We start from the raw sequence: 24691 nt of genomic DNA on the forward strand, positions 1-24691 counted from the left end.
ATTGGGAGACTTATTCAGTGCTAAAAACAAATGAGCTATCAAGCCATGAAAAGACATGGAAGAAACTTAAATGCATACCACTAAGTGAAAGAAGCCAACCTGAAAAGGCTAAATAGTGTGTGATTCCAACTACCTGACATTCGGGAAAAAGAAAAACTATGAAGAGAGTATAAAAGGCCAGTAGTTGCCATAGGTGGGGTGAGGGGAGGAATGACCAGGTGGAGCACAGACATTTTTAGAGCAGTAAAACTCCTCTGTGTGATACTGTAATGGTGAATGCATCTCATTATAACATCACTAGGAGTAAACTGGAATGTAAACTGTGTACGGACTCTGAGCGGTAAATGATGTGTCAATGCAGGTTCATCAGTTGTTACAAATGTATCACTTTGGTGGGAGATATTCATAATGGTGGAGACTGTGTGGGAGCTGAGGGTATTTAGGGAAATCTCTGTACCTTCCTCTCAATTTTGCTGTGAACCTACAACTGCTCTAAAAATAAATCCTATTTTTTTAAAAAGTGCATTACAATATGCACTAAAATGTAAACAGTAGTTATCTCTGGAGAGTAAGATGATACACCTCTGTATTGTTTGAAATTTATTCCATGAGCACACATTAATTTTGTAATAAAAGGATACGTTTCAATAAGACAGTTCTAAAAGTTGTTTAAACGAAAACACTATGCTAACGTTCGTGAAAATTTTTAATATCCTTTCTCTTCACAGCATTTTTCTGACATCTTTATCTGTTTCTTACCACTAAACACTAAACTCTAAACTCTGGATAGGAACTGTGCCTCCTTTACCTTCGCATCTCTGTTGCCTAGAGCAGTACATGGCACACGGTAAGAGGTCACATGTTTGTTGTAAAGACTACGTATCTCACGTTACATCAGTTCATGAGATTTGCTTTTAATCACTTTTATGGGACAAATTATTAAATTATTTTCCTCTTTAGTTAGTGATTTAACCTTTTGCACTCGGATGTCGAGTGTGACTCGACACGGTTAGCATCGGTAGCAGCTCGTATGTCGAATTGTATTGAATGTATCAATAATTTGAAATATTAAAAAATCCAAATAAATAAGTTTGTATGAAAAGAAACTCCAGTTTTTTATTCTACTGCCGCGCTTTGTAAAATCTGGGGTATTTAAAAAATTAAATCCCGAGTAGAATAAAGGAATCGAGAAAAAAGCAAGCGAGTGCAAAAGGTTAAGTGAAGGACTTGAAGAAGAGTTCCCTTGAGAAGATGCTGAGGAACCAGTGAAACAGGAGACAGGCTGTTGTGGGTGTAGACATTGGAAGTGGTTTGGACAAGCATGTGGGAGGCCTGCCTGAGTTGCCGTCAGAGCCTCCTGAGTAACTCTTCCCCAGTCCCTGGTTGTCTCTTACTAACTACTGCCAGAAAATCTAAAATACACCCCTGTCATCTCTCTCTCAGTTGTGTATTGAATTAAATATGCACACTTTGGGGCCCTGGCCAGATAGGTCAGTTGGTTAGAGCATCAGGATACGCCTAGGTTGCAGGCTTGACAGGGCAACATAAAAGAAGCAACCAATGAATGCATAAATAAGTGGAACAACAAAATCTAGTATGTATCTCTCTCTTTCTCTCTTTTTCTCTCTTTCCCTCCCTCCCCCTGCCTCTCTAAAAAAAAATCAATAAAAATTTTAAAAATATATAGACACCTTGCCTTGTTATTCAGGCAATTAGGACCTTCCCACGGCCATCGCCCCGTTTCCCTGCATGTCCTCCATTGCAGTCTGACCCTGTCCAGAACTTACCTAACAACTGAGTTTGTCCCCATTTCCATGCATGTGTCCGTGCCGTTTTCCCAGTCTCCAGCTATTGAGATCTCCATCTTTCACGGCCTTTCTCAAATGCTCCCTTTTCCTGAAACAACATTCCCTTAGCTGGGTGTTTTTCTCATAACATTCTGCAATTTTCTTGTGTACATTTAATCTTCCCTTTTTATTAAATCCTTCTAAGCATGTTCTTGCCCTCCTTCCCCAGGCCTCTTTGAGGCAAGGATTGTGGTGTCAACACTCCTTACGTTCTCTGCAAGTGCCTTGAATCTTGAATGTGTGAGCAGACTGTGAATGGCTTTTGAAGTAGAGAAGAACAAAGTAGATAGAAGACAGAATTGGTGGTATTTAGTTTTGGCACAGGAAGACGTGTCCTTAGGCACGGATTGTTTGGTGGTCAGAAACCTTTTTGATGCGAAGCCAAGGGGTGGAGGCTGGAAATGTAGATAAAGAACGAAGTACAGTGGACCTAGTACATTGGAACGCAAGGCAAGAGGCCAGGTGCGGAAAGGACTAGGTGAGGAGCAGCGATTGTTTCAGAGTTTTGAGATGAGTCCCTGTACTTATATCTCCAGGATGCTCGACAGTGTAGTGAGGGAAACAAACAGTTCGATCAGTGATAATACATTATAATAATTTGGCCATAGAGACAGGAAGGTGCTAGTAAACATTGGTTGATTCTAGAAGAACAATGGCAGTAAGAGCGAGTGAGCCATCTTAGCAAGAGTGTGGTCCTGAGCGGGTGGGCAAAAAGGTTGGCAGCACAAGGCAGTCTTAGGGTCAGATGTCCATTGCCCTGACCCCCTTAAATGATCATTGCAGAAGGTATCACAAAGGTATTTTAGGATGATGATGGTAAAAGGTTAGCTTTTAGTGTTTGCACTCAGCTCTAAAACGAGAAGTAGGTCAGTGTTGAAAGAAGCAGTAGTGAATTCAGTGTTTCAAACCCATGTAGCAGCTTGGTTAGTACTTCATGTGTTTGCACGGTGGAGACTGGGTCATAGGGAGTGAGCCAGAATTAAGGGAGATGAGTCAAGGGGAAGACCAAATAATGAAATCACTCACCGTGAGTGTTCTAGGTTCTTGCAGATTAAGATGTCTCTTGGATTTTTTACTTACCTTACAACTGAGCATTTGTACCCTTTGACCAAAATTAACCATTTTTAAGTGAACAATTCAACAATTCATTGGTATTTAGTACATTCACAACATTGTGCAAACACAACCTTTATCTAATTCCAAAACATTTCATCACTCCCAAAAGAAGCCTCATACCCCTTAAGCACTTAGTCCCTTTTTCCCCCCAGTCCCCTGGCAACTACCAATCTGCTATCTCTCTGAATTCACCTATTTCAGTTATCCTATCTAATAAAGAGGTAATGTGCATATTGGCCATCACGCCAACACACAAGATGGCCACCCCCATGTGGACACAAGATGGCCAGCAGGGGAGGGCAGTTGTGGGCAATCAGGCCAGCAGGAGAGGGCAGTTGGGAGGGACCAGGCCTGAAAGGGAGGGCAGTTAGGAGCGACTAGGCCAGCAGAGGAGGGCAGTTGTGGGCAATCAGGCCAGCAGGGGAGGGCAGTTGGGGGCAACCAGGCCGGCAGGTGAGGGTAGTTAGGGGTGACCAGGCTGGCAAGGGAGGGCAGTTAGGGGCAATTGGGCTGGCAGGGGCGCAGTTAGGCGTCGATCAGGCTGGCAGGGGAGTGGTTAGGGGGTGATCAGACTGGCAGGCAGAAGCGGTTAGGAGCAATCCGGCAGGAAGGCAGGCGAGCGGGTGGGAGCCAGTAGTCCTGGATTGTGAGAGGGATGTCCAACTGCCTGTTTAGGCCCGATTCCACCGGGATGGGGCCTAAACGGGCAGTTGGACATCCCTCGAGGGGTCCCAGATTGGAGAGGGTGCAGGCTGGGCTGAGGGACACACACACACACACACACACACACACCTCCGTGCACGAATTTCGTGCACCGGGCCTCTAGTTATATATAAATGGAATCATGCAATAGGTGACCTTTTGTGCCTGGCCTCTTTCACTTAGCATGTTTTGAGGTTTATCCACATTTTGATATTTATTCACATTTTGATGTTCACCCTTATTGTAGCACGTATCAGTACTTCATTCCTTTTTATGGCTGAATAATACTTCATTGTGTGTATATACCACAGTTTGTTTATCCGTTCATCTGTTGATGGACGTTTGGGTTGTTTCCACCGTTTGGTTTTGTGAATAGTGCTACAATGAATATTTGGCGTACAGATATCTGTTTGAATCTCTGTTTTCAAAGTCTTTTGGGTGTATACCTGGAGTAGAATTGCTAGGTTATATAGTAACTACAATCTTTTGAGGAACTGCTTAACTGGCTTCCAAAATGGGTGCACCATTTTACATTCCCACCAGCAATGTATGTGGGCTCCAATTTTGCATCCTGGCCAACACTTGTAATTTTCTACTTTTTTATTATAGCCACCCAAGTGGGTGTGAGGCAGTATCTCATTGTGGTTTTGATTTGAATTTCCCTAATAATATTAAGCATCTTTTTAAGTGCCTGTCAGCCATTTGTATATCATCTTTGGAGAAATGTTTATTCAAGTCCTCTGTTTATTTTTAATTGGGTTGTTGTCTTTTTGTTGTTGAGTTGTAAGAGTTCTTCATATATTTTAAGTACTAGACCCTTATCAGATATGTGGTTTTTATTGTCTGGCAATTTGAAATTCTTTTCTGTTGTTGGTATCATTGGAAGAAGTTAATTTAGACACACTGGGTTAGATATGAATAAACCTGTATGCAGAATTAAGCAGTAATGGAATCCCAGAAATAAGAGACATTTTGAGTGATTTTGATATTTGTTCGATGCCTACATTTTTATTTAGTCATTGTATTTTTTTCCTGATCTCTTTGAAGCCTGTACAGCTCATAAAACCCATGAGACCTGGAGCACCAAACTTCAAGAGTCAGTCCCAGCATGCATAAAATATTGTAAGCCACTTTGTTTCTAAGACTGAGACATTTAGAGTTATGTATTGAATCATGTCTCTGTGTTTTTAGTCTGAAGGTCATATTCCAAACACAGAATCACAGGAGCACTCCCCAGTCATGGACTGCCTGTCTGGAAACTTCAGTAGAACTGTGTTTCAGAAAGGGTTCATTTTATTTCAACACATTGATGTGTGCAGGGTTTTATGCGTTAACACTCACCTTTCAGCCAGCTCTTCTCCCACTGGAGTCCGTATGTGGGGATGTACTATGTTACAGAAGCTCGTGGGAAGGGCAACTACAGAAGCTGTTTCCCTGTATGTTACCTTGGATGAGAGGGTTCATTTAGCATTTTGGGCTTTTGACCAGATTGATTTTCATATAACTTGAGGATTTTACGTATTGTAGACACTCACTTTCTGATTATGTGCTCTAGTACACTGTGCTTCCAGGGACTGCTCTTGGCTCAGCTGGCTCCTGGTGGGACTCCTTCCTTTGCCTGGTCTTCCAAGAGCCAGCTTCTCCGTGTTAGAGTAATAGAGGAAAAGGTGCTCGTTAGCCTTACTTATGTCACCATGATAGGCTTGGGGGGAGAACATGAAGAAAAGATTCTTCTTTGCGTTTCTTATACCAAGGATTTTTCAGTTTAGAGTGTGGGAGTCCCTAATTAGCACAGTGAAAGGAATGGAAATTGGAAATAACGTCTAGACCCAGACCAGTGGATAACATTGGAGTGTCCTTATTGCTACTCCTACAAGTGCCTTTTAGTTTTATTGCTTTTAAATTTAACCTACTTTCTTTTTATTTTTTTTTAAATATATTTTTATTGATTCCAGAGAGGTAGGGAGAGGGAGAGAGAGATAGAAACAGCAATGATGAGAGAGAATCAACGGTTGGCTGCCTCCTGCACGCCCCCTACTGAGCCCGCAAACCGGGCATGTGCCCTCCTGCTTCATAAGTTGATGCTCAACCACTGAGCCACACCGGCGGGGCTTAGCCCACTTTCTTTTAATACTTCTCTCTAGCATTTTCTGCCTGACTTTTTCTTTTCTTTTTTTCTTCTTTTTGGTAGCACATAGATAGAGGGAGTGTTAGATTGTTATGGCTCCTCCACATGCTGGGAGCATTGTGTTTATATTCTCTGTGCCTGGCCCTAGTAGGACCACAGTAGATACTGTCTAGTTAGCTCTGGCACTGTACTTACACAGAACAGGTCATGCCACCTTTAGAAGACATCCTAGGATAATAGAGATCACTGATTTTGTATTCAACAGGCTTCTTGAGTCTGTGGCTTGGTATCTTTTATCTATTTAGAGAATTCATAGCAGTTCTCGTTGCTTTGCTCCTGTTTTCCTCATTCTGAGACTGGTTACCACACAGATAAGTTAGACCTCACTGTATCCTCTTTGTCACTTATTCTTTCTCCTGTCATTTTTATTCATTTCTGTTTTTCATTCTTCATAGTTTCTTTGACCTATCTTTCATTTGACCAGTTCTCTCTTTGACTAATCTACTTTTAATTGAAATTAAGAACTCAGTAGATTTTTTTTTCCCCATTTGGTTCTTTTCAATCTGCTATGTTGCTTATGGATTCGAATTCCCTACTAAATTTTTTGAGTTTGCCTTTTATTCTTAAAACAGAGTAAATAGAGTTGTTTTATAATCTGTCAATTCTCTTACTGAGTCTCTTTGGGTCTGTGACTGTTTATAATGGTCCTTACTCGTGGTGTTTTGTCTCTTCATATGTTTGTGTACTGGACACGGTACTTGAAACATTATTTATAGAAATAATTACAGGCCTTGGATGTCTTCTTCCAAGAGGCTTTTCCTTTGCTTTTTCCAGGTGCCTGAGAGCACTGGCAAACCAGGATCACTTCATGCCAAGTTGAGAGAGATTTCTTTCCAGGATATTAATTTGGTAATGCCCTACTATCCCGTTAGTCTTTTGTTACTTTTAAAAAGAAGCATGTCTACTTCATCCCTTTTTTGGCAAATTATTTAGTCCATCATTATTGGATGCAGAAAATGAGACCTTATTTTTACAGGCTCATGATAGTCTAACATTCACTTGGACCATTAAGGTGAGAGACACTGCACTATGGATTGTTTACCTCTCACTGTGACAAGGAGTGTACCATGGCAGACTTGGTCAGATGAAGATCCTGGTCTCCACACCTATTACCTGATGTTTGAATCCCAGCTCTGCCACTTACTAGCACTGCGACCTTAAACAAATAACTTTCTGTGACTGGGGAGAGTGGGTCTCCAGCAGTCAGGCCGCTGTCCGTCAGTGGGGAGAGTGGGGATCGGTCTTGTGGCTTGTGGCTTTCGCCTACAGAGTAAGAATGTGCTCTGTTGGCATTTGTTTGTGAACGAGGAGGACTGATGAGGATTTAACCCTGCTGTGATTTTATGAATGGACTGTAGATTCCAGGATGTGGGTGCGCTCTTAGTTAGAGAATGACATAGAAATTAACTGTCACCGAATGGCTTTCTATCAGTCATCGTAGTTATTTTGTTTTTTAAGGTTTTGTATTTTTTTTTCTTGATTGATGGATCAGATTGATGGCTAATCCCTCCTCCGGTGGGGTGTCTTTTTTTTCCTTGTTGCTTGTCTTTTGCCTGTTTTGTCATTGGTTTAGACTTTTCCCTGGGAAAGTGGGAGAGGAAGGTAATAGGAATAATGATTATTTTAATTTATGTGGTACTTAGCAGTTCACAAATATATTGTGGAACATTTCTGTGAGGCAGCAAGATAGGTTAATTCCATTTTGCAAATGAGGAACGTGGGACTTTTGGGTTAGTAACCTTGCCCAAGTCACAGAAAAGGTGGCAAAACCAGTAAGTATTTAAATGTAGGTTTCCCTGATTCCAAATACACTGAGTGGCCAGATTATTATGATCTCTGAACGCATAATAATCTGGCCACTCAGTGTGTGTGTGTGTGTGTGTATACACATATATATATAATGTGTGTGTGTGTGTGTGTGTGTGTGTGTGTGTGTGTATTTTAGAGGCCTGGTGCATGAATTCATGCATGGGTGGGGTCCAGCCAGCCTGGCCAGGGGGAGGAGACATAGGCGGTTGGCGGCCTGCCTGCTGGTTGAACTCCTGGTCGAGGGGACAATTTGCATATTAGCCTTTTATTATATAGGATATACACTGAGTGGCCAGATTATTATGCGTTCAGAGATCATCATCATCTGGCAACTCAGTGTATACAGGGTGGGCAAAGTACGTTTACGGCTGTAAAAGGCAAACAAAAGGTAACAACTGTAAACCTACTTTTGCCCACCTCTGTAGTATGTTTTCCAGTGCATCACCCAGGAGAATCGATTGAAAGAAAACAAGTTTAATCAGGGGAGCAGTTTTACCTTGCTAAAATAAAATTCTGTTTCCAAGTGATTTTTTAAAAACATGTCCTTGGTCTTTTTCTACAAGACATTTAGTTGGACTCTAGGTAAGAAAGCAATGCTCGATGTCTCACTGCCCATAGGGAGAGATGGCTGCTGACTGGTGCCCAAGCTCCTAATACCCTGCATCGAAGGGGGGTTTATGGTTATTGCTTCTCAGGTCTTTGGGGAGAGACAGCAGACAGTTGTCAGGAGTAGTTTCTTTTGTCTCTCAGTGCCTGTTGTATGTGTACTTGGCACCCTCCTTGCGGTTGTGGCTTGCCCTTTTTTTTCCTTTTTGAAATGAAATAAGAACCTAAAATACAGTCTAGAGTTCAAGCCATTCACAAAGATCTTATTGCTACTGAAATAATCTGCCTTTTTATTTCTTAAAATCTTGCAACCCCAAATTATTTCATTTTTTAACTTTTATAAATACTTTTAATGATAGTTGTTCATGTTAGTTTATTAGGGGATCAATTGTACCTTGCTAAAGTAAAATTCTTTTTTTTTAATTGTTTAAGTATGTTTTTATTGATTTTCAGGGAGAGGATGGGAGAGGAAGAGAGATAGAAACATCAATGATGAGAGAATCATTGACCAGCTGCCTCCTGCACGCCCCACTCTAGGGATCGAACCCACAACCCGGGCATATACCCTGACTGGGATTTGAGCCCTGACCTCCTGGTTCATAGGTTGACATTCAACAGCTGAGCCACGCTGGCCAGGCCAAACTACACTGAGTGGCCAGATTATTATGCGTTCAGAGATCATAATAATCTGGCCACTCAGTGTAATTCTTGAGGCTTTTCTTGGAGACTATAGAAGTGGGTCTTTCTCTTTAGTTCTGGGTTGAAGTTCTGTTTGTTTTTAAATGGGAGGGTCAGTAATCTTTAGAAGGATGTTTAGCTTACAGATGCATTTAACAAGAACTAATACATTGTTTCTCAGTATTTTGGAGTTGGGGTGAGTTTGAGGCAATAGTGCAAGTCGTAGAGTGTCCGCTCACCTCTGCTCCTCCTAACTCCTGTGCGCTTTCACAGGAATTAATCATCCAGACAATATTCCTCCTAGGCCTGCATCCCCAGCCATACGGAGAGGGTCCCTTAAACTGTAAAAAGGTCCATTGGCTTTTATCTGGAGTGGCCTATACCCATAGAACTCAGTTCTGCTTTTTGCTTCATTTTGACAGGTTGACCTATGTATGGTGTTGGTACCTCCAATAAAATCCAGTCTTAATGCTTTAGTTGACTGCGTTTCTCATTGCTCTGCCCAAGACGGCCAAGGACATGTTAAAATCAGTGTGTCCCCTCCTGTGTCTCCTTTCTCAGATGTTTGGGACCAGGCTTTTGTTTATAATGTGCTATTTGTTTGGACTCCACTTCTGTTCATAAGCTCAGATGTGGTCAGTGGTTATTAAAGGCGATTTTTGCATCTTAAATGTATATATTTCTTTCTTTCTTTTTCTTTTTTTTTTTCCCCAGAGAGGAATGGAATAGGGAGTGAGATAGAGACATCAGTGATGAAAGAGAATCATTGATCGGCTGCCTCCTGCATGCCCCCTATTGGGGATCAAGCCTGCAACTCAGGCCGTACTCTGACTGGGAATCAAACTATGACCTCCTGGTTCATATAGGTCAACGCTCAACCACTGAGTCACCTGGGCCGGGCTGTACAGTATCTTTTAATACTTTTACGTTTCTTTGTGCTAAACCTCAAAAATGCTTTCTTCCAAAGGTCAGAGACTTTGAACAAGGTAACTAATTTTCAAAACTCTAAATGCATTTTTAAAAAGAAAAAACACCTTTGATTCACGTTATTTACATTTTTAAGTAGTCAGTTAAGTAATTTTATTCATCAGAAGTAGTGATCTGTGGCCAAGGCTCAAATCTGCCTGCCTCTGCAGGCTTCAGTGAGGGGCAAGGCACAAAGCAGGGGCGAGGGAGGGGTTATAGACATCTATTCTGGGAACTATCTCCTCTCAGAGATGAAAACTTTGTCTCCATCTGATACATTGTCAACTTCTCCCAGCATTTGAATGCTTGCTATGTGCATGGCAGTAGGAGACAAAGTCCCACACTGGGGAGGAAATGCAGGCATAAGTACCTCTCAGGAGAGGCTGACCATGATGTGTTCTGGAGAGTCAGGGAAGACAGGGTTTGCACTAGACTTGAAAGGGTGAGTGGAATGCCAGCTAATGTTACTCAGGCAGAAGGATCAGCCAGGACAAAGGAGAGACTGCGAAAGGTCCAAGCCAGAGCCACTGGGGAGCACACAGCACGACTAAGACCAGGAGGAGTTTAGGGCACCTCTACTGGACCTGGGTCTAAGTCCTAGCATTCGTCTTTGCTGACTAGCTGTGTAACCTTGTGAATTACTTAACTTCCCGAGCCTTAGTTTTCCCATCTGCAGAATGGCTAATAACTACATCATAGACTGTTAGGATTAAATGAGACTATATTTCCTGGCGCACAGTGTAAGCACTCAAACAAAAAAAAAGCTGCCGTTATTAAATGTTATTTCTTGTTTTAAAGTTAACATGTTCATTAAACCAGTTCCTAGAGGATAACTGCCCCCTCAGCCCCACCCCAAAGACAGCTGTTGTCAACAGTTTGAGGAATGTCTCCCTTTTCATTTCATCTCTGCATATCTTTGTTTTTTGTATTTATTTTGATTATCACTGTTCCAGTTTGGGAGGCAGGGAAAGGGAAGGCTGTGTGGCATGCTTGGAAGATGAGACTGAGCTGAATTAGGAGTGAGTGAAGGTTTTAGACATCAGAGGTGAGTTCAGCTGTTTCAACAACAGTGCTGAAATCTAAGTTGGATTACGGGGAAGTGAGTATTTGCTTGGCGGTTAGAGCGCCACACAAATGTCAGGCACCTTTGTTCCACACCTTCAGCGATGCACAGCCCGGGTGGGGAGCCCAGGCGCTCACATATAGTAGGGAAGTAGGGACAAGGCAGGGCCCAGGCCCAGGTAGTGGTATGTGGACAAGAAATGCTGTAGCTGTGCAGGCAAAGCAAAATCACGGAGTTGATTGTTTCCTGACGAGAGGTCAGGTGTGAGCCAGGCCTTGAAGAATGACGGAGATTTGGGAAACATTTTGGGGGAGGGGCAGGCACAAGCCAAGAGGTAGGAGTGCAGGTATTGAGTGCCCGGCCTGGACAGAATGGTGGGTTTGGGTGGTCAGAAGTGAGCAGTCAGATTGGAAAGGAAAACTGCCAGTGCCCTCGTCAAAGCTGCTCGGCCCTGACCTCAGCATGTCGCGGTTGTCTGCCTGCTTCCAGAGGGTGAGCCTTTCTAGGCAGAACACTGTCATCGCCGTCCCTGTGTTCCTGGGCCTGTAAGGTATTTACTGTGTGTGGAAATTATAGACTGGCATCCTGTCCCCTCAAACTCGGGGTCTAAATAAAATCCTCATTCCGTCTCTCCCCCCTCCCCCTCTCTTTCTGTTCTCAGCCAGAAGGCCTTAAACAGGTCACGCTCCCCTGTGCTCCTAGGGCACTTGTGCTTACCTCTCCATTCCATAGTCATTTTTGTACACCTGTTTGGGGTCATACTGCTTGACACTTACATAGTCTGGTGCCTAGCATGTCACACTCACTTCTGGGGCCCCCACATTGCCTTTCTTCCTTCCTCCCTAGGTCTCTCTCCCCTTCACTCTCCTTTTCTGGCTTGCCCTCTTCCCAGCCTCTAAATGTTGGAGTAATTGAGGCATCAACCCTGCCCTTAATCTCTAGACCAGTGGCTTTAAACCTTTGTTTAACCAAACACACACTATCTTCACTTATGCCCATAGACACTCAGAACTGAAACAAAGTTTCACAAAAAGTTTTTATAAGCCATGGACTCCGTTATTTTCCATTCTGTTCTATTTCATTTTTTTGAAGTGCTGTTCATGACCCACTAAATTGATTTCGTAACCTTCAATTTGAAAAGCTGCTCTGGGTGATCTCATCCACTCCTTCGGCTTTAAATACTGTCTCCATGCTGATGACCTTCCATTTATAACTCCATCCCCACCTTTCCCGAGGTCCAGACATGCCAGCCGTTCCCCAGCATCTCCACTTGGATGTCCACTAGGAATTGCAAAGTTAGCATGTCCAGCAAAGCACTCTCTATCCCTGCAGTCTGTCCTCCTCCCACCTCCTCCCTCCCCGTGAGTGGGGCCGTGTCCACAGTGGCCCAGGCTCCCAAACCCACTGCCTGCTCAGGACTCATGCTGCCATCTGACAAGATCTGAGGCCTTAGACAGTTACTAACCCCCTCTCTGCCTCACTGTCTTCATTTTATTAACGTGGGGGTGTCCCACTGTGCCTTCCTCACGGGACATTGTGAGGATTGGATGGATTTTTACCTGTGAAGGAATAGAGCAGTGGCAGGCACATAGGGCTGATGCCCAACTGGAGTTGGCTGCTGCTGTTTGTCATCGTTGTTTTGTCTGTCATGTCCACTTCTGATCCATTAACAATTTCCACTGGCTCTAACTTCAAAATACGTCCTTTATTTGACCGCATATCACCACCCCCATCAACAGCACACTCATCTGTGCAGCCAACACCCCTTACCCAGAGGACCAAAATAGCTTCTTAGCTAACTCTGCTTCTGCCCCTGCCCTTCCCCAAGTCATTTTCCACAAAACAGCCAGAGTGGCCATTTAAGAGTTGAAACTAGAGTGTGTCCAAAGCCTTTTAAGAAAATCCAAAAGTTGCTTTGGCCAGTTTGCTCAGTGGTTAGAGTGTCAGCCTGCACACTGAAGGGTCTCGGGTTTGATTCCTGGTCAAGGGCATGTACCTCGGTTGCAGGTTCAATACCCAGTCCTGGTAGAAGTGCATACAGGAGGCAACCAACTGATGTGTCTCAAATCAGTGTTTCTCTCTCTCTCTCTCTCTCTCTCTCTCTCTCTCTCTCTCTCTTTCTCTCTCTCTCTCTCTCTCTCTCTCTCTCTCTCTCTCTCTCCTTTTCCCTCCCTCCCCTCTCTCTCAAAAAAAAAAAAAAAAAAAGGAAAATATCCTTGGGTGAGGATTAACAACAAAAAATCATAATAGGAGGTGCTCTGCAGAGGCAGTGGTGGGTCCCATGGCCAAGGGGGTGAAGGGATGTGGACGTGAAGGATGAGGCTGCAGAGGTGTGGAGGTTGTTACCTTGAGCAAGCCAAGTAAATGAGGCAAATATGTAAGTATGGATTGATGATATGGGAGCGGAGTTTCTAACTGTCTGAGGAGGGAATTATAAACATGGAAAGATGGAAGGTTAGAAGGAATCCTGAGGGTGTTGGGTTGGAATTGGAGGTACCAAGATGAAACTCATGTTTCTTTCACATATATACACAGTAGATAAGAAAAGTGGTCATAGATATGGCTGTTCATGTACATACGTAATTTTCTAGCTAGAAGCAACTACGTCTTGCCCAGTAACAATGAACAATCCTAGTACCCACTTCTTGTTTTCATATATTATCCTCCTCTAAAAGGAATCAGGTGTTCTTTGAAAAATAGCTGTTCCAGGGGTTGGGGTGGGAAAGTACACAAGATGAGCCTGGTATGTCTGGCGCCAGGAAGTCAAAGAATGCTCAAAGAATGGGACATGTACTAGTAATCGGACACAGCAGCCAGTTTCAAGAGGCTCCCACTGGTCAATACTGGCACAATTTGAGCATCAAATGAATGGATGAGTGAATGAAGGAATGAAGAGGGAAAGCTCTCCCTGCTAATGGCTAGAGACTCACCATTAGGCTGCCATCATAGAGGTGGTTGATTCATGCGGGAGTCATCAACTGGTGTATGTTTGACAAAGAACAAGATATTGGCATAATCTCAGGATTTTTCCCACAAGATGCTTATACTTACCAGTTACACAGTAAGGTGGTAACTTGACAGTGGAGAAGGCGGGCAGAGATGGGCTTGACCAGGTGGATGCGGTTGACATCATCAGTGAAGGGAAGGCTCTCCACCCATGCCTCCTGAGCTGACGGACTAGAAGGAGCCCAGTTCCGCATCTCGGGCATTGCTGCATTGCTGCCAGGAAGGCGGGACCTGAGTCTGGACGCTCACACTGAGGGCCATCCTACAGAGTGAAGAGGCTGTGCTTTCAGGAACGCGGAAGTCCGGAGAACACTGAGGACTATCACAGATTAACAAGACACTAGTGAGACGTGGCAACTTGTGTTCCTGGATGGGATTCGGGGCCAGAACGGAAAAGGAAACATTGTTGGGACAGTTTACTACATTTGAATGGCGTCTATGGATTGGATTAGTGGTGTGGTATGAACGTGGATTTCCTGATATAAAGGGTAATATGCTAGTTTTAGAAGAGTGTCCTTGTTTTTGGAAATACACGTTTTAATCTTTCGGAGTGGTTGAGCTTCGGGTCTTCAGCCTGCTCTCAAGATGTCAGGGAAAAGCTAATATGTGTACATTCAGGTAATGAGTGTGTATGAGTAATAGGGCAAACAATGTGAAACATCAGTTGGGGAATCTTGTTGAAGGGGTATGTATGTAAGCATTACTATTCTGTACATTTGAAATTATTTCAAAATTATTTTTAATACCCTCTTGAGATTTTGACTAGAATTGAGATTTTATAAATGGATGTGTGAAAACTTGACCTCTTTATGATACTGAGTCTTTTCACCTAGATGTGTTGCATATTCTTTTGGCTTGTTTATTTTTCTTGTGAGCTCTTCTTTCGGGTCCTTGGGTAAAGTTTATGATTTTCATCATAGTGCTTTTGCCCAATTCTGCTTTGGATTAGTCCTCTGGTATTTTTTTTTAATTTTGTTGCTATTATAAAATGAAACACTTTTTGCCAATAAATGGCAACACTAATTGCTTTCTGTGATTTTGTCTGTGAAGGTTTAGAAATTATGTACTCAGCAACCTTCGAATGAGAAAATTATTCAGTAATTATTCAGTAACATCTTAGGAGCTCAAGCTCAACATTTAGGGAAAACCCGCAGGGAGCCCCAGCTGGCCCCAGATATAGCCTCACTGACCCCCCCTTCCACCACCCCCCCACCACCCCGCTCTCCTGCCCCTTTTCCAAGAACACTTGGCCATTTTGCCACGGATTGGTCATTTAAGTTAATATTGGGATTCCCCTGCCACTATTCGACAGGTAGCCATTAAGTGGGGAGGGGGCCCCAGGCTCCTCTGGTCTGGCTTTTTAAAAAATATATATATTTGTATTGATTTCAGAGAGGAAGGGAGAGGGAGAGAGAGATAGAAACATCAATGATGAGAGTCCTTGATCGGTTACCTCCTACATGCCCCCTCCCCTGGGGATCAAGCCCGCAACCCAGGGATGTGCCCTGACCAGGAATCGAACCCTGACCTCATGGTTCATAGGTCAGTGCTCAACCACTGAGCCACGCTGGTTGGGCTGGCCTGGCATTTTGAGGCATTTCCCTGCAGTTAGAGGAGCATGCGTTTGATAGGGTGCTACAGCCTCCTGGCTGCTGGAAATTAGGTCTAAAAATAGGCCTACCCGCTGGGGGGGTGGATTTCAGCTGTTTTTAGGGCTGATTCTGAAAAATAGCTCAGAGGCGATGAGTTCTGTGTGCACACTCACTTGGGCACCACGTGCGTGTGGTGTTGGTGCCAGGTTTCCTGGAGCAGAGAGTATTCCTGGCAAGTGCCTCTCTCCCCACCTGCCTCTGGACTGTGGGGTCTCCTGTGCCTCCCTTTCTTCCCCTCAGGCAGGGAAGTGCTTTTTTGTCAGCAGGAGCAGATCGAGCGAAGATATTTTTGAGGTAGAGTGAGGGGTATATTTTTTTAAATGAGACTAATAATTTTAATTGGTTATTTTCTACACAAGCATTAATGTAAGTAGAAATGAAAAGGAAGAAAATTAACCCACAATCCTGCCAACCCAAGTAGTCAAAAAGTTTTAATGTTTCCATATTATTTGGGGGCCTGGACAAAGAGATGCCTGATTTCTAGATAGTTGTAACTGCAGCGCGGGTTGAGCTCACGTGCCCCTTTTCTTTATCTGCCTGTACCTAATCAGCGTTCCCATGGTGCTAGAATCTTTATGATTGCTTTTAATGAGCATGTACTATTTTGTTGTGCGGATATATCATGATTTGCTTAATCATTTTCAAATGATAAAGAATTAGGTTCTTGCCAGCCTTTTATTTTAGATATCCCTGGAGTGAATATGTTGGTACTTTGATTTCTGTTTGGTTGGTTTGAGATTTGCCTAGGATAAAAATCTAGTAAGTAGAATTGCTGGATCGAAAGATACTAATATTTATAGTGATACATATGCTGCATAACAAGGTTTCGGCCAACAGTGGGCCACATATAAATAAGACGGTGGTCCCCTCAGATAGAATGGGGCTGAGTTTCTGCGCTTCGGGCGGAATTTTCCTTCCCTGAAAGGACCGAATCGGTAGGGCTTGCAGAGGGTTCCCTCTCACTCACCGCACTCAGTTGTGAGTACATAGATGACATCCTCGTCCGCTGGCCACTGGCCTGTATCCCTGCAGAGGAGACCGTCCCCCCAGCACTGCACATTCAGCCCCCCAGAGCGCACGGCTGCACATTCTTTGTTGAGGACCCAAGATCCTCTGCACAGGTCCACAGGAGCTACCTTACCAAGTGTCAGTGCCACTGCCACTTTGGTGAAGGCTTCTGTGGTATGGCACCAGCCTGTCACTGTACTTGGGAAATACGTTCAGGTTGTAATGGTGTAAAGCACAGATGAGTTTCTTCAGTTCAGTGCCAGAGAGCCCTCTGTGCCACATAGGGTCAGTGGAGCCAAAAACATTTCCAAACCATTGAGTCCTCAGTTCTACACCCTTTCCATGTTAATACCCTCTTTTTAAAAAATAAAAATAAAAAATAAGTACCACAAAGTTTCTTAATCTGACACTGCTTCATCAGTAGCACATACCTATATACTGATGAAAGGCAAATTCACTTCACTGTTTATTTTTACTGAGGAGAGAAAAGCCGGCAAAATCTCTGCTTTAAGGAAGACTTTGTGGAGAAGATCACATTTCAGGGCCTCTTCAGATCCCGAGAGCCATGTGGCCTGACGGGGCAGGAGGAGTTTATGGACCTAGGGATGCTTCAGAGCGGGCCTCGGAGTGAGTGGGGCGATGCGCAGAGGGCGCCTGGCGCCGAGCAGGTTTGTTGATAGGGTGGAGAGGAGCAGAAACTGGGCTGGAAGATGTCAGTGGTCCAAGCATGTGGGGAGAGCGCTGTCAGAATGGCAGGGGCGAAAAGCTGCTCCACGTGATTGGTGCTGGGAGAGGGACCTTCTGGAGATGTTATGCCACTCCCAGAAAGAGGAAAAGGTCAGTGACAGGGCTGGGAGGTGAGGGCAGATACAGGAAATGGAGTAGCAGGATTAGGTAATGTCTTAGTGCAGAGTTAAAGGAGTTTGGGGTTATTCTAAAGCTTCTTACTTAGGGTATCTAAGAGGATTGTAGTTTTTCTTGAGGGTGATAAGTTGGGTCAGTCGAAGAAAGAACCACATTTTTTGATCATTAAAATTGAGTTGGTGATTTCCCAAGAATTAAATATATTTTGTCATCTTTATAGAAATTAGTCTAGCCACAAGTGACACTGCTCACTCAGAGTCTTCCTGTGCAGAAGTGATTATTCTGTCTCCCTGTTACCACCTAGGCCTTGTCTGGAGTCTTGTCTTCTGTCCCTGCGTGGTCATGACGACATTGCCTTGTGGCTACTAAGTCCTGCAGACCCCACCCACCCTGGCAGTCGGAGCCAGCACCTGCCTGCTGCTGTTTTCATTATCCCCGCCAGTTTTGAACTTGGGCATGTCTTACTTGCTTGCTATTTGGCTGTACATTTGGTCTGACGTTTCTAGGTGTTTTGTTGAGGGAGGATTTCCAGTCCCTCTGGTATGCCATATTGCATGAAACAGAAGTCTCTCACTCCCCAAGTGATAATATTCTACTCTGAAATACTAGGAATGAGAGAAGAACTATATTAGTCAGGGTCCTGGTAGGAAACAGATGGCACACTCAAACTGGGGAATTGGAGGAGCGTTTAATTACTAGTATATCATCTTGGGTTCATTCAGGAAGAGGGGAGCTTTCCATGCCATGTCTGAAGCGTTTTGATAGAGGGATTAAGGGCTTACCCATCCCTTGGAAGGTCAGGGAAGCTGCTCCTGAGTATCTGAGACGAGAGCACAGGGGAAGCCACTGTGCGCCTGTGCCTGCGGCAGGGCCTGCGGGTGTGTCAGCCTCCCTGCCTCTGCCTTCCACATCTTTCTGGTGCTTCTCTTGGCCAGTGCTAACCAGGACCATGCTGGAAAGGGGTTCTGGAAAGGTAGCTCCCAGCTCCTGACCTGCAGAGGAGAACTTAGAAAGGGGGTGATCACGATGCTGCCGAGTTGACCAGTGCAGAACTGGGACAGTTTATAAAAGGTGATCAGGGTTTAGGGACACTAGGCTAGCAATAGCAGGGTTTGTTATTACCCACAGGCCTGAAAGGCAAGAGGAGGAAGCAGTTCCTGGAGTCTGAAGAAGGTGGCTGGCTATTTAAGTTGCCCCACCAGAGGGTAGCCATCAGCCAGCCTCAGGGGCTGCAGGGTAGGAACCGGGAGATCGAATTCCTCCTTCTCATTCTCCTCCTGCCTTTTCCCAACCAAACTGGGCCAGACGCCAGAGGGGCAGCAGAGCCTCTTGACAATCTCTGTGGTGCCCCTCCCAGGGCATAGAGTAGAAAGGAGATGGGTGAGGCGTGAGACTGGAGGGCAAAGAGAATAATCCACCAGGTGATAACTAGAAGCGTATGTGTTGTTGTTTGAGAGAGAATGAGGAACATTAATTTATTGTCCCACTTATTTATGCATTCGTTGGTTGATTCTTGTATGTGCCCTGACCCGGGATTGAACCTGCAACCTTGGCATATCAGTACGATGCTCTAACCAACTGGATTATCTGGCCAGGGCTGCATGTATATTGTTAATGTCTTGGGGATTGAAGCATCCCTTCAGGGCAAAGAAGGAGAATGGGCACAAAATCATTAGTTACACCTGAAATGAAAGAGGAAGTGGCTCAGTGGATAGAGCGTCGGCCTGCGGACTGAAGGGTCCCAGGTTCGATTCCGGTCAAGGGCACATGCCAGTGTTGTGGGCTCTATCCCCAGTAGGGGACATGCAGGAGGCAGCCGATCAACGATTCTCTCTCATCATTGATGTTTCTATCTCTCCCTCTCCCTCTCCCTTCCTCTCTCAAATCAATTTAAAAAAAATTTTTTTTTTTTTTTTTTCAAGGAAGCGGGTCCTTGAAAAGCTCTATCCAGGAAACTGCCTTGAGGACAGTTGGGAGAACTTTGTGGAGGGGAGTGGGATGATGTCCGACCTGTGAAGGAAAAAGACAAAGGAAGCTGCTGTTGGTTTCCTATAGACAGCAAGGCCCCGTGCTAGGAGGGAGACGCGGCTGCAGTGGTTGTCATGAGGTCAACATGTCGACTCCAGGCCTTCGAACATAAAGGCACTAAGTTCTGGACCTCACTTACTAGTCACCGCCAGAGGCTTTCTGATACCATTCAGAAAGTTAGGAAAATGTGAGAAGACCAGGAAAGGGAAATCAGGGCAAGGGAGAGTTGGGAGGGAGGTACATTGGTAACCTCATTTACAAAGTACGTATACAGATTCCAATGGGTGACCTACTTCCTTTGAAGTGTCAGATTTTAACTACATCTGTATTCATTCAAACAAGGAAATTCAGGCATTTGTCATTATTAATTGCGATGCTTTAAAACTGATTACACTGATGCTTTGCTTTATTAAAGTTGGGATAGTATTGGAATGATCTATTAGTAGCTTGTTTTATATGCTAATGTTAAAATTGCTGGGTTTACTTTCTTAAGTGCTGGTATACTTGGTTTTCTAATTGCTTTACTTGGGACTCCTAAAAAAGATGGACTTGTACCCACTTTCTGGTGCTCAAATACTTCCTGTATACTAGGAATATTTAGCTTGACTGGTACCTCACAGGAGGTACTTGGCTGTGGATTTGTTTTTTGTTGTTGTTTTTTCTCCATCTGGTCCATAAACTAGAACTATAACAACAGGGGGAGAAGAGCTGAGAACAGGCCTTCGAAGGAATTGTACCTAAACGTTTTCTTTTCTGGAGCTCGGGTTTTCTTAGGAAACGGGAGGCCTGAGGTGGGACATGCTCATGTTAAAGTGAGTTGTCCTTAGCTCTTAGGGCTCCTGTTTAGAAAAATTTGGAGCCAGTGGCAACATTGTTTATATACTTGGATTTTCCAGAAGCCTGATTTTATTTACAGAAGGATTAGTTAAACAACCATGTATTTATTGAAGGAATGATTCTCTTTCTAGGAAGCTTTGCATTGAACTGCCAGGCTTAGTCTTTTTGTTGGCTTTAAACCATCAGCCGCCTTTTATCCTGTAGAGAAGGCCACTGGCACTAAGAGCTAGAGCAGAAACAGAGCAAACAGGAAAAGTACCTACGTGGATAGAACTAGTTCTAGAAGTAATTGGGGGGAGGGGTGGCAGGGAAGTCCTCGTGAGAAGGGGGGAAAGTGCCAGCTGTCCCTGACCGTCATAGACCCTCTGGGTTATGCAGTGCTGGGAACACGGCCCAAGTGGGGCAGGCTGCTGCTGCTCAGGAGTCATTGAACCCTGTGATTTGGTTTCCGCATCTGTAAAGTGAGGAGAGTAGTGTTCTGTGCGTTAATGGTCAGGGTGTGAGGTAAGCATTACAATAAGCTAGTGTCTGTTGCCAAGCAGATTCATTGGAACACAGAAAATAGTCTGTTGTAAAGGCATTTTGAAGAGGATGAGAAATGGTTTCCTTTAGATTCTGAGATTATTTGAATGTTTAAAGATGACTTTGGGTCATGTGATTATAATCAAACTTAATACCAAAGTAATAGCCCCTCGTCTACTTATTTTAGACTTAAGATATTTCAGGAAGAAGTGAGTCAAGCTTCTGGGGTTTGGAGTTGCCCTGATCCATGTTTACTTTCTGAAGTCTCCTCGTGGCTCTTATGTGGATTCAAGTTGGGTTTTCCCCCTTGGAACTCAACCTGGAGAATTTGACAGGCAAGGTCTTAGCACCTTCAGCTCTGCTTTTAGATCGATCATGTTCTATTTATGTAAGTTCTAGCCTAGTTCTCTAAGGCCTAGTTCTTGTACCATTTACTGGTTCGCAAGGCCTGTCGTGTGCTCCTTACTGTTTCAGTGACATGAAGATTGCAGCAAGGCTCAAAGTCTCTGCCCTTTAGGAAACTTATATTCTAGTCGGGGAGAGACAGACAGTAGGCAGGTAGCATATCCGTGTCTGCTGGGAGTAAGCACTGGGGAGCAGCTAAGGTGGGGGAAGGAGACTGGCAAAGCCTGGCAAGGGTATAGTTAGCTGTTTTTTAATAAAATGGCCAGGGAAGGCCTTACTAATCAGGTGACATTTGCTTAGAGAGGAAGGAAGTAAGAGGGACAAGCCATGTGGCTGTGGAGGAAGAGCAGCACAGGCAAGAACCAAGTTCCTGTGTAGAAACACCAGTGGCCCATCCCAGGAGCTAGGAGACAGCGTGGAATAGAGCAGAACTGGGTAGGAGAGGCGCTCACAGAGGTAATGGGGTGGGAGCCGGGCCTTCCAGGCCAGCTTCACTTGGAGTATGATGGGGAGCCACTGCAGGACTTGGACATAAGGAGCCTGACTTACCTTTTAAAAGTATCGCCAACTTTCTGCCAATAACTCCATTTTCAGCTCCCCCTGAGAGGGAACTAAGAAACTAACTTCATAAGCCATTGTAGAAAAATTTGTCCTAACTTACCCTAGCTCGTATGTGTTTCATAACTTCTTTTTTTATATATAGACTAGTGGCCTGGTGCACAAAATCTGTGCACATTAAAAGGGAATTAATTAGAGGAAATATTTTAATATTGCTATTCACGTCCCCTGGCCTGGCACTGGGCAGGGAGGCAGCCTCACGTCCCAGGCTGGCGCAAGTCCTGCCCACAGATGCTGCAAGTCCCCAAACCCCTCCCCCGCCCCCCGCCACCGCCTGCCTTACACGCAGCCTTCTGCTGTGTTCGGTCCTTACCGTGTCATGGCGTGATGACCATTTACATATTAGCCTTTTATTATGATGATGATATCTGGCCCAACTTTTTTATTATGTGTGATAAATTCCTGGAAATGTAATCACCCAGCCCAGGAGCCTGAATATTTGCTACATCCTGTGAAACTGTCACCAGAAATGCTGTCCCCTGTACTCCGGAGCAGTGCTAACAGGTGTCTGTTTCATCACACCCTCTCAAGGACTGGATATTGTGATTTTTTAAAAGTTCCAGGTATCTTTCCTTTGCAATTACTTGATTACCTTTGAAGTTAACTTTTTTTCATGTATATTAGTTACTTTATTTCTTCTTTAGTTCAATGTCTTTGCTTGGACATATTCTTCTTTGAGTAATCTTATTTTGTTTCAGTTCATGGGAAGCAATAGCAGCTTCCATGGAGGAAGGTGGGGGGCTATTGGGGGGAGAGTGGTGCTGGACCAGATGTGGTTGGCAGTGGCTCCTGTTAAAGGTTAGATTGGAGGTGAGGGGGTTAAGGGAGGTGTTAGGTTCTGAGACTGAAATGTTAGTGTGAGGGCACACAGTCAAAGGTCACCATTTGGGAGGTTGGGCCCCTGGGGTCTGCTGGGAGGATGAGGATCAGACCCGGGTTTGGTGAGGGATGCAGGAGGGGAGTGGTCTAGCTGGGAAGGCCCGTGGGTCTGGTTGGCTCCCCGAATTCAGGCGCCCAGCACTCGCCGCCAGCACCAGGGCCACCTCACTGTCCAGGCCCCCAACAGCCAGACGGACCTGCAGTTTCAGCTCTGACCGCGCTGTAAGGGCTGTGGGAGGCGAAGTGGCCCCCAAGCCTGTTCCTCCTCACCTCTGAGCTGGGCGTGCGCCCCTCTTCAGGGAAACCGCCTGAGCGGCCCCTCTAGGTGACGTCACCTGGTGACACCATTAGCAGGGCGCGCCACACAGCCCGATGCTGTGCGGGCTAGGGGAGACTTTGGGAGGAGGTCCTCTGTCCCCTAACCCGCCACCACAGGCCCGGAGCCTCATCCCTCCCTGCACACGTGGTGGTCTGTAACAGGCACCCAGAGGCCGGGGTGGGGGCAGGGGGTTCCCACGGTGTCGGAAACCACTCATCCCAAGGGTCCCACAGTCTCAGTGTTGCCACATGACTGCATGGCCTCGGTGTTATGCCACTACTTTCTGATGCCAGTTTTGCACCTTAAACTCTTAAATTAACCGCAAGAACAGCTCCCTCTTCGCCCTCCTGGGACTCACAGTTCTGTTGCATATGCTCCTTTCAAAGGGCAGCTTCTAGTTCTTGGCCATGTGGGGTGTTGCTGACTTTTCATTCTAGGTTTGCACGTGGGGCATCCTGAATTCTGTGAGGCTGGTGACTGTCTGTTTTACAGCAAGCCTGTGAGCGAATAAATATGATCCCCATTTTACATCTACTCTCCGACTGTAGTAACATTTCCCCAAGTGGGACCGGATCCTATAAACCAATTCCCACGCTCCACTACACTGAATAAGAATGAGGATCCGAGCTCACCTTTCACATGAAGAGCCGATGAGGCAGCCTCACATCCCCGCTGTGCACCTGGCTGGGAGGCAGCCTCATGTCCCAGCGGCGCAAGTCCCCGCCCCCTTCCCCGCCCACCAGCTCCTGCTGCAATCGCAGCCTTTTTAATGGTCGTTACTGTGACAAAGTAACAACAATTTGCATATTACCTCTATATATATAGAAGATATTTATTGATTTTGGAGAGGAGGAGGAAGGAAAGAGAGAGCTAGAAACATCAATGATGAGAGAATCATTGATTGGCTGCCTCCTGCACACCCCACACTGGGGATTGAGCCTGCAACCTGGGCATGTGCCCTGACTTGGAATCGAACTGTGACCTCCTGGGCCATGCTCGCTGAGTCATAACTTCTTTTTTAAATGATTGATTTTAAAGTCATTTGGAACAGTTTGGCCTTGTCTTATTCATCTCTGACTCTGAGAGAATTAGGCAGGCCCAGGCAAAAGACAAAGTAAAATGAGCTCTTGATTAACTGTTTTAAAAGAGCATTCTATTACGTGCTAATTACATTAGCAGAGGTATTACAAAGTGTTGACCCAATCAGGTGACTTTAGGAAGAGTCTAGGTCCTAAGCTTGATGAATTCTTATTTTCCTCTGTCTATTGCTGTCCTCCAAAGTGACTGTTTCTATTCCCTCTTTTATAGTAATCACAATTAATAACTCTGATTGCCAAATCAAAAACTATGTGGGGATCAGAGGTGCTGGAACATCTTGCAGACCTCCAAAAAGAATCTTCAAGAATAGTCACGGCTATTTGACTTATGCAGCCTAGTCCTTTGTACCTGCGTGTTGATGGATGGTTGAGGGGTGCGTTGGACACAGTTATGTGTCAAGAAGAGGTTACCCTTAAGTTTGTGTGGCTGACTGCAGTAAGGCATCCCTGCAGTAGTTGGTAATTGCAGTAAACCTGCTGT

General features: G+C 44.9%; 1 protein-coding gene across 1 annotated transcript in view; it reads left to right on the top strand.

Annotated features, from left to right (window-relative positions):
- The window catches only part of TCF20 (transcription factor 20), an 84445-nt gene that overhangs the window by 15551 nt on the left and 44203 nt on the right, over window positions 1–24691 (top strand). The gene's annotated exons all lie outside the window — the stretch shown is intronic.

The sequence above is a fragment of the Cnephaeus nilssonii genome, assembly GCF_951640355.1.
Source record: "Cnephaeus nilssonii genome assembly, chromosome: 6".
Lineage (NCBI taxonomy): Eukaryota > Metazoa > Chordata > Mammalia > Chiroptera > Vespertilionidae > Cnephaeus > Cnephaeus nilssonii.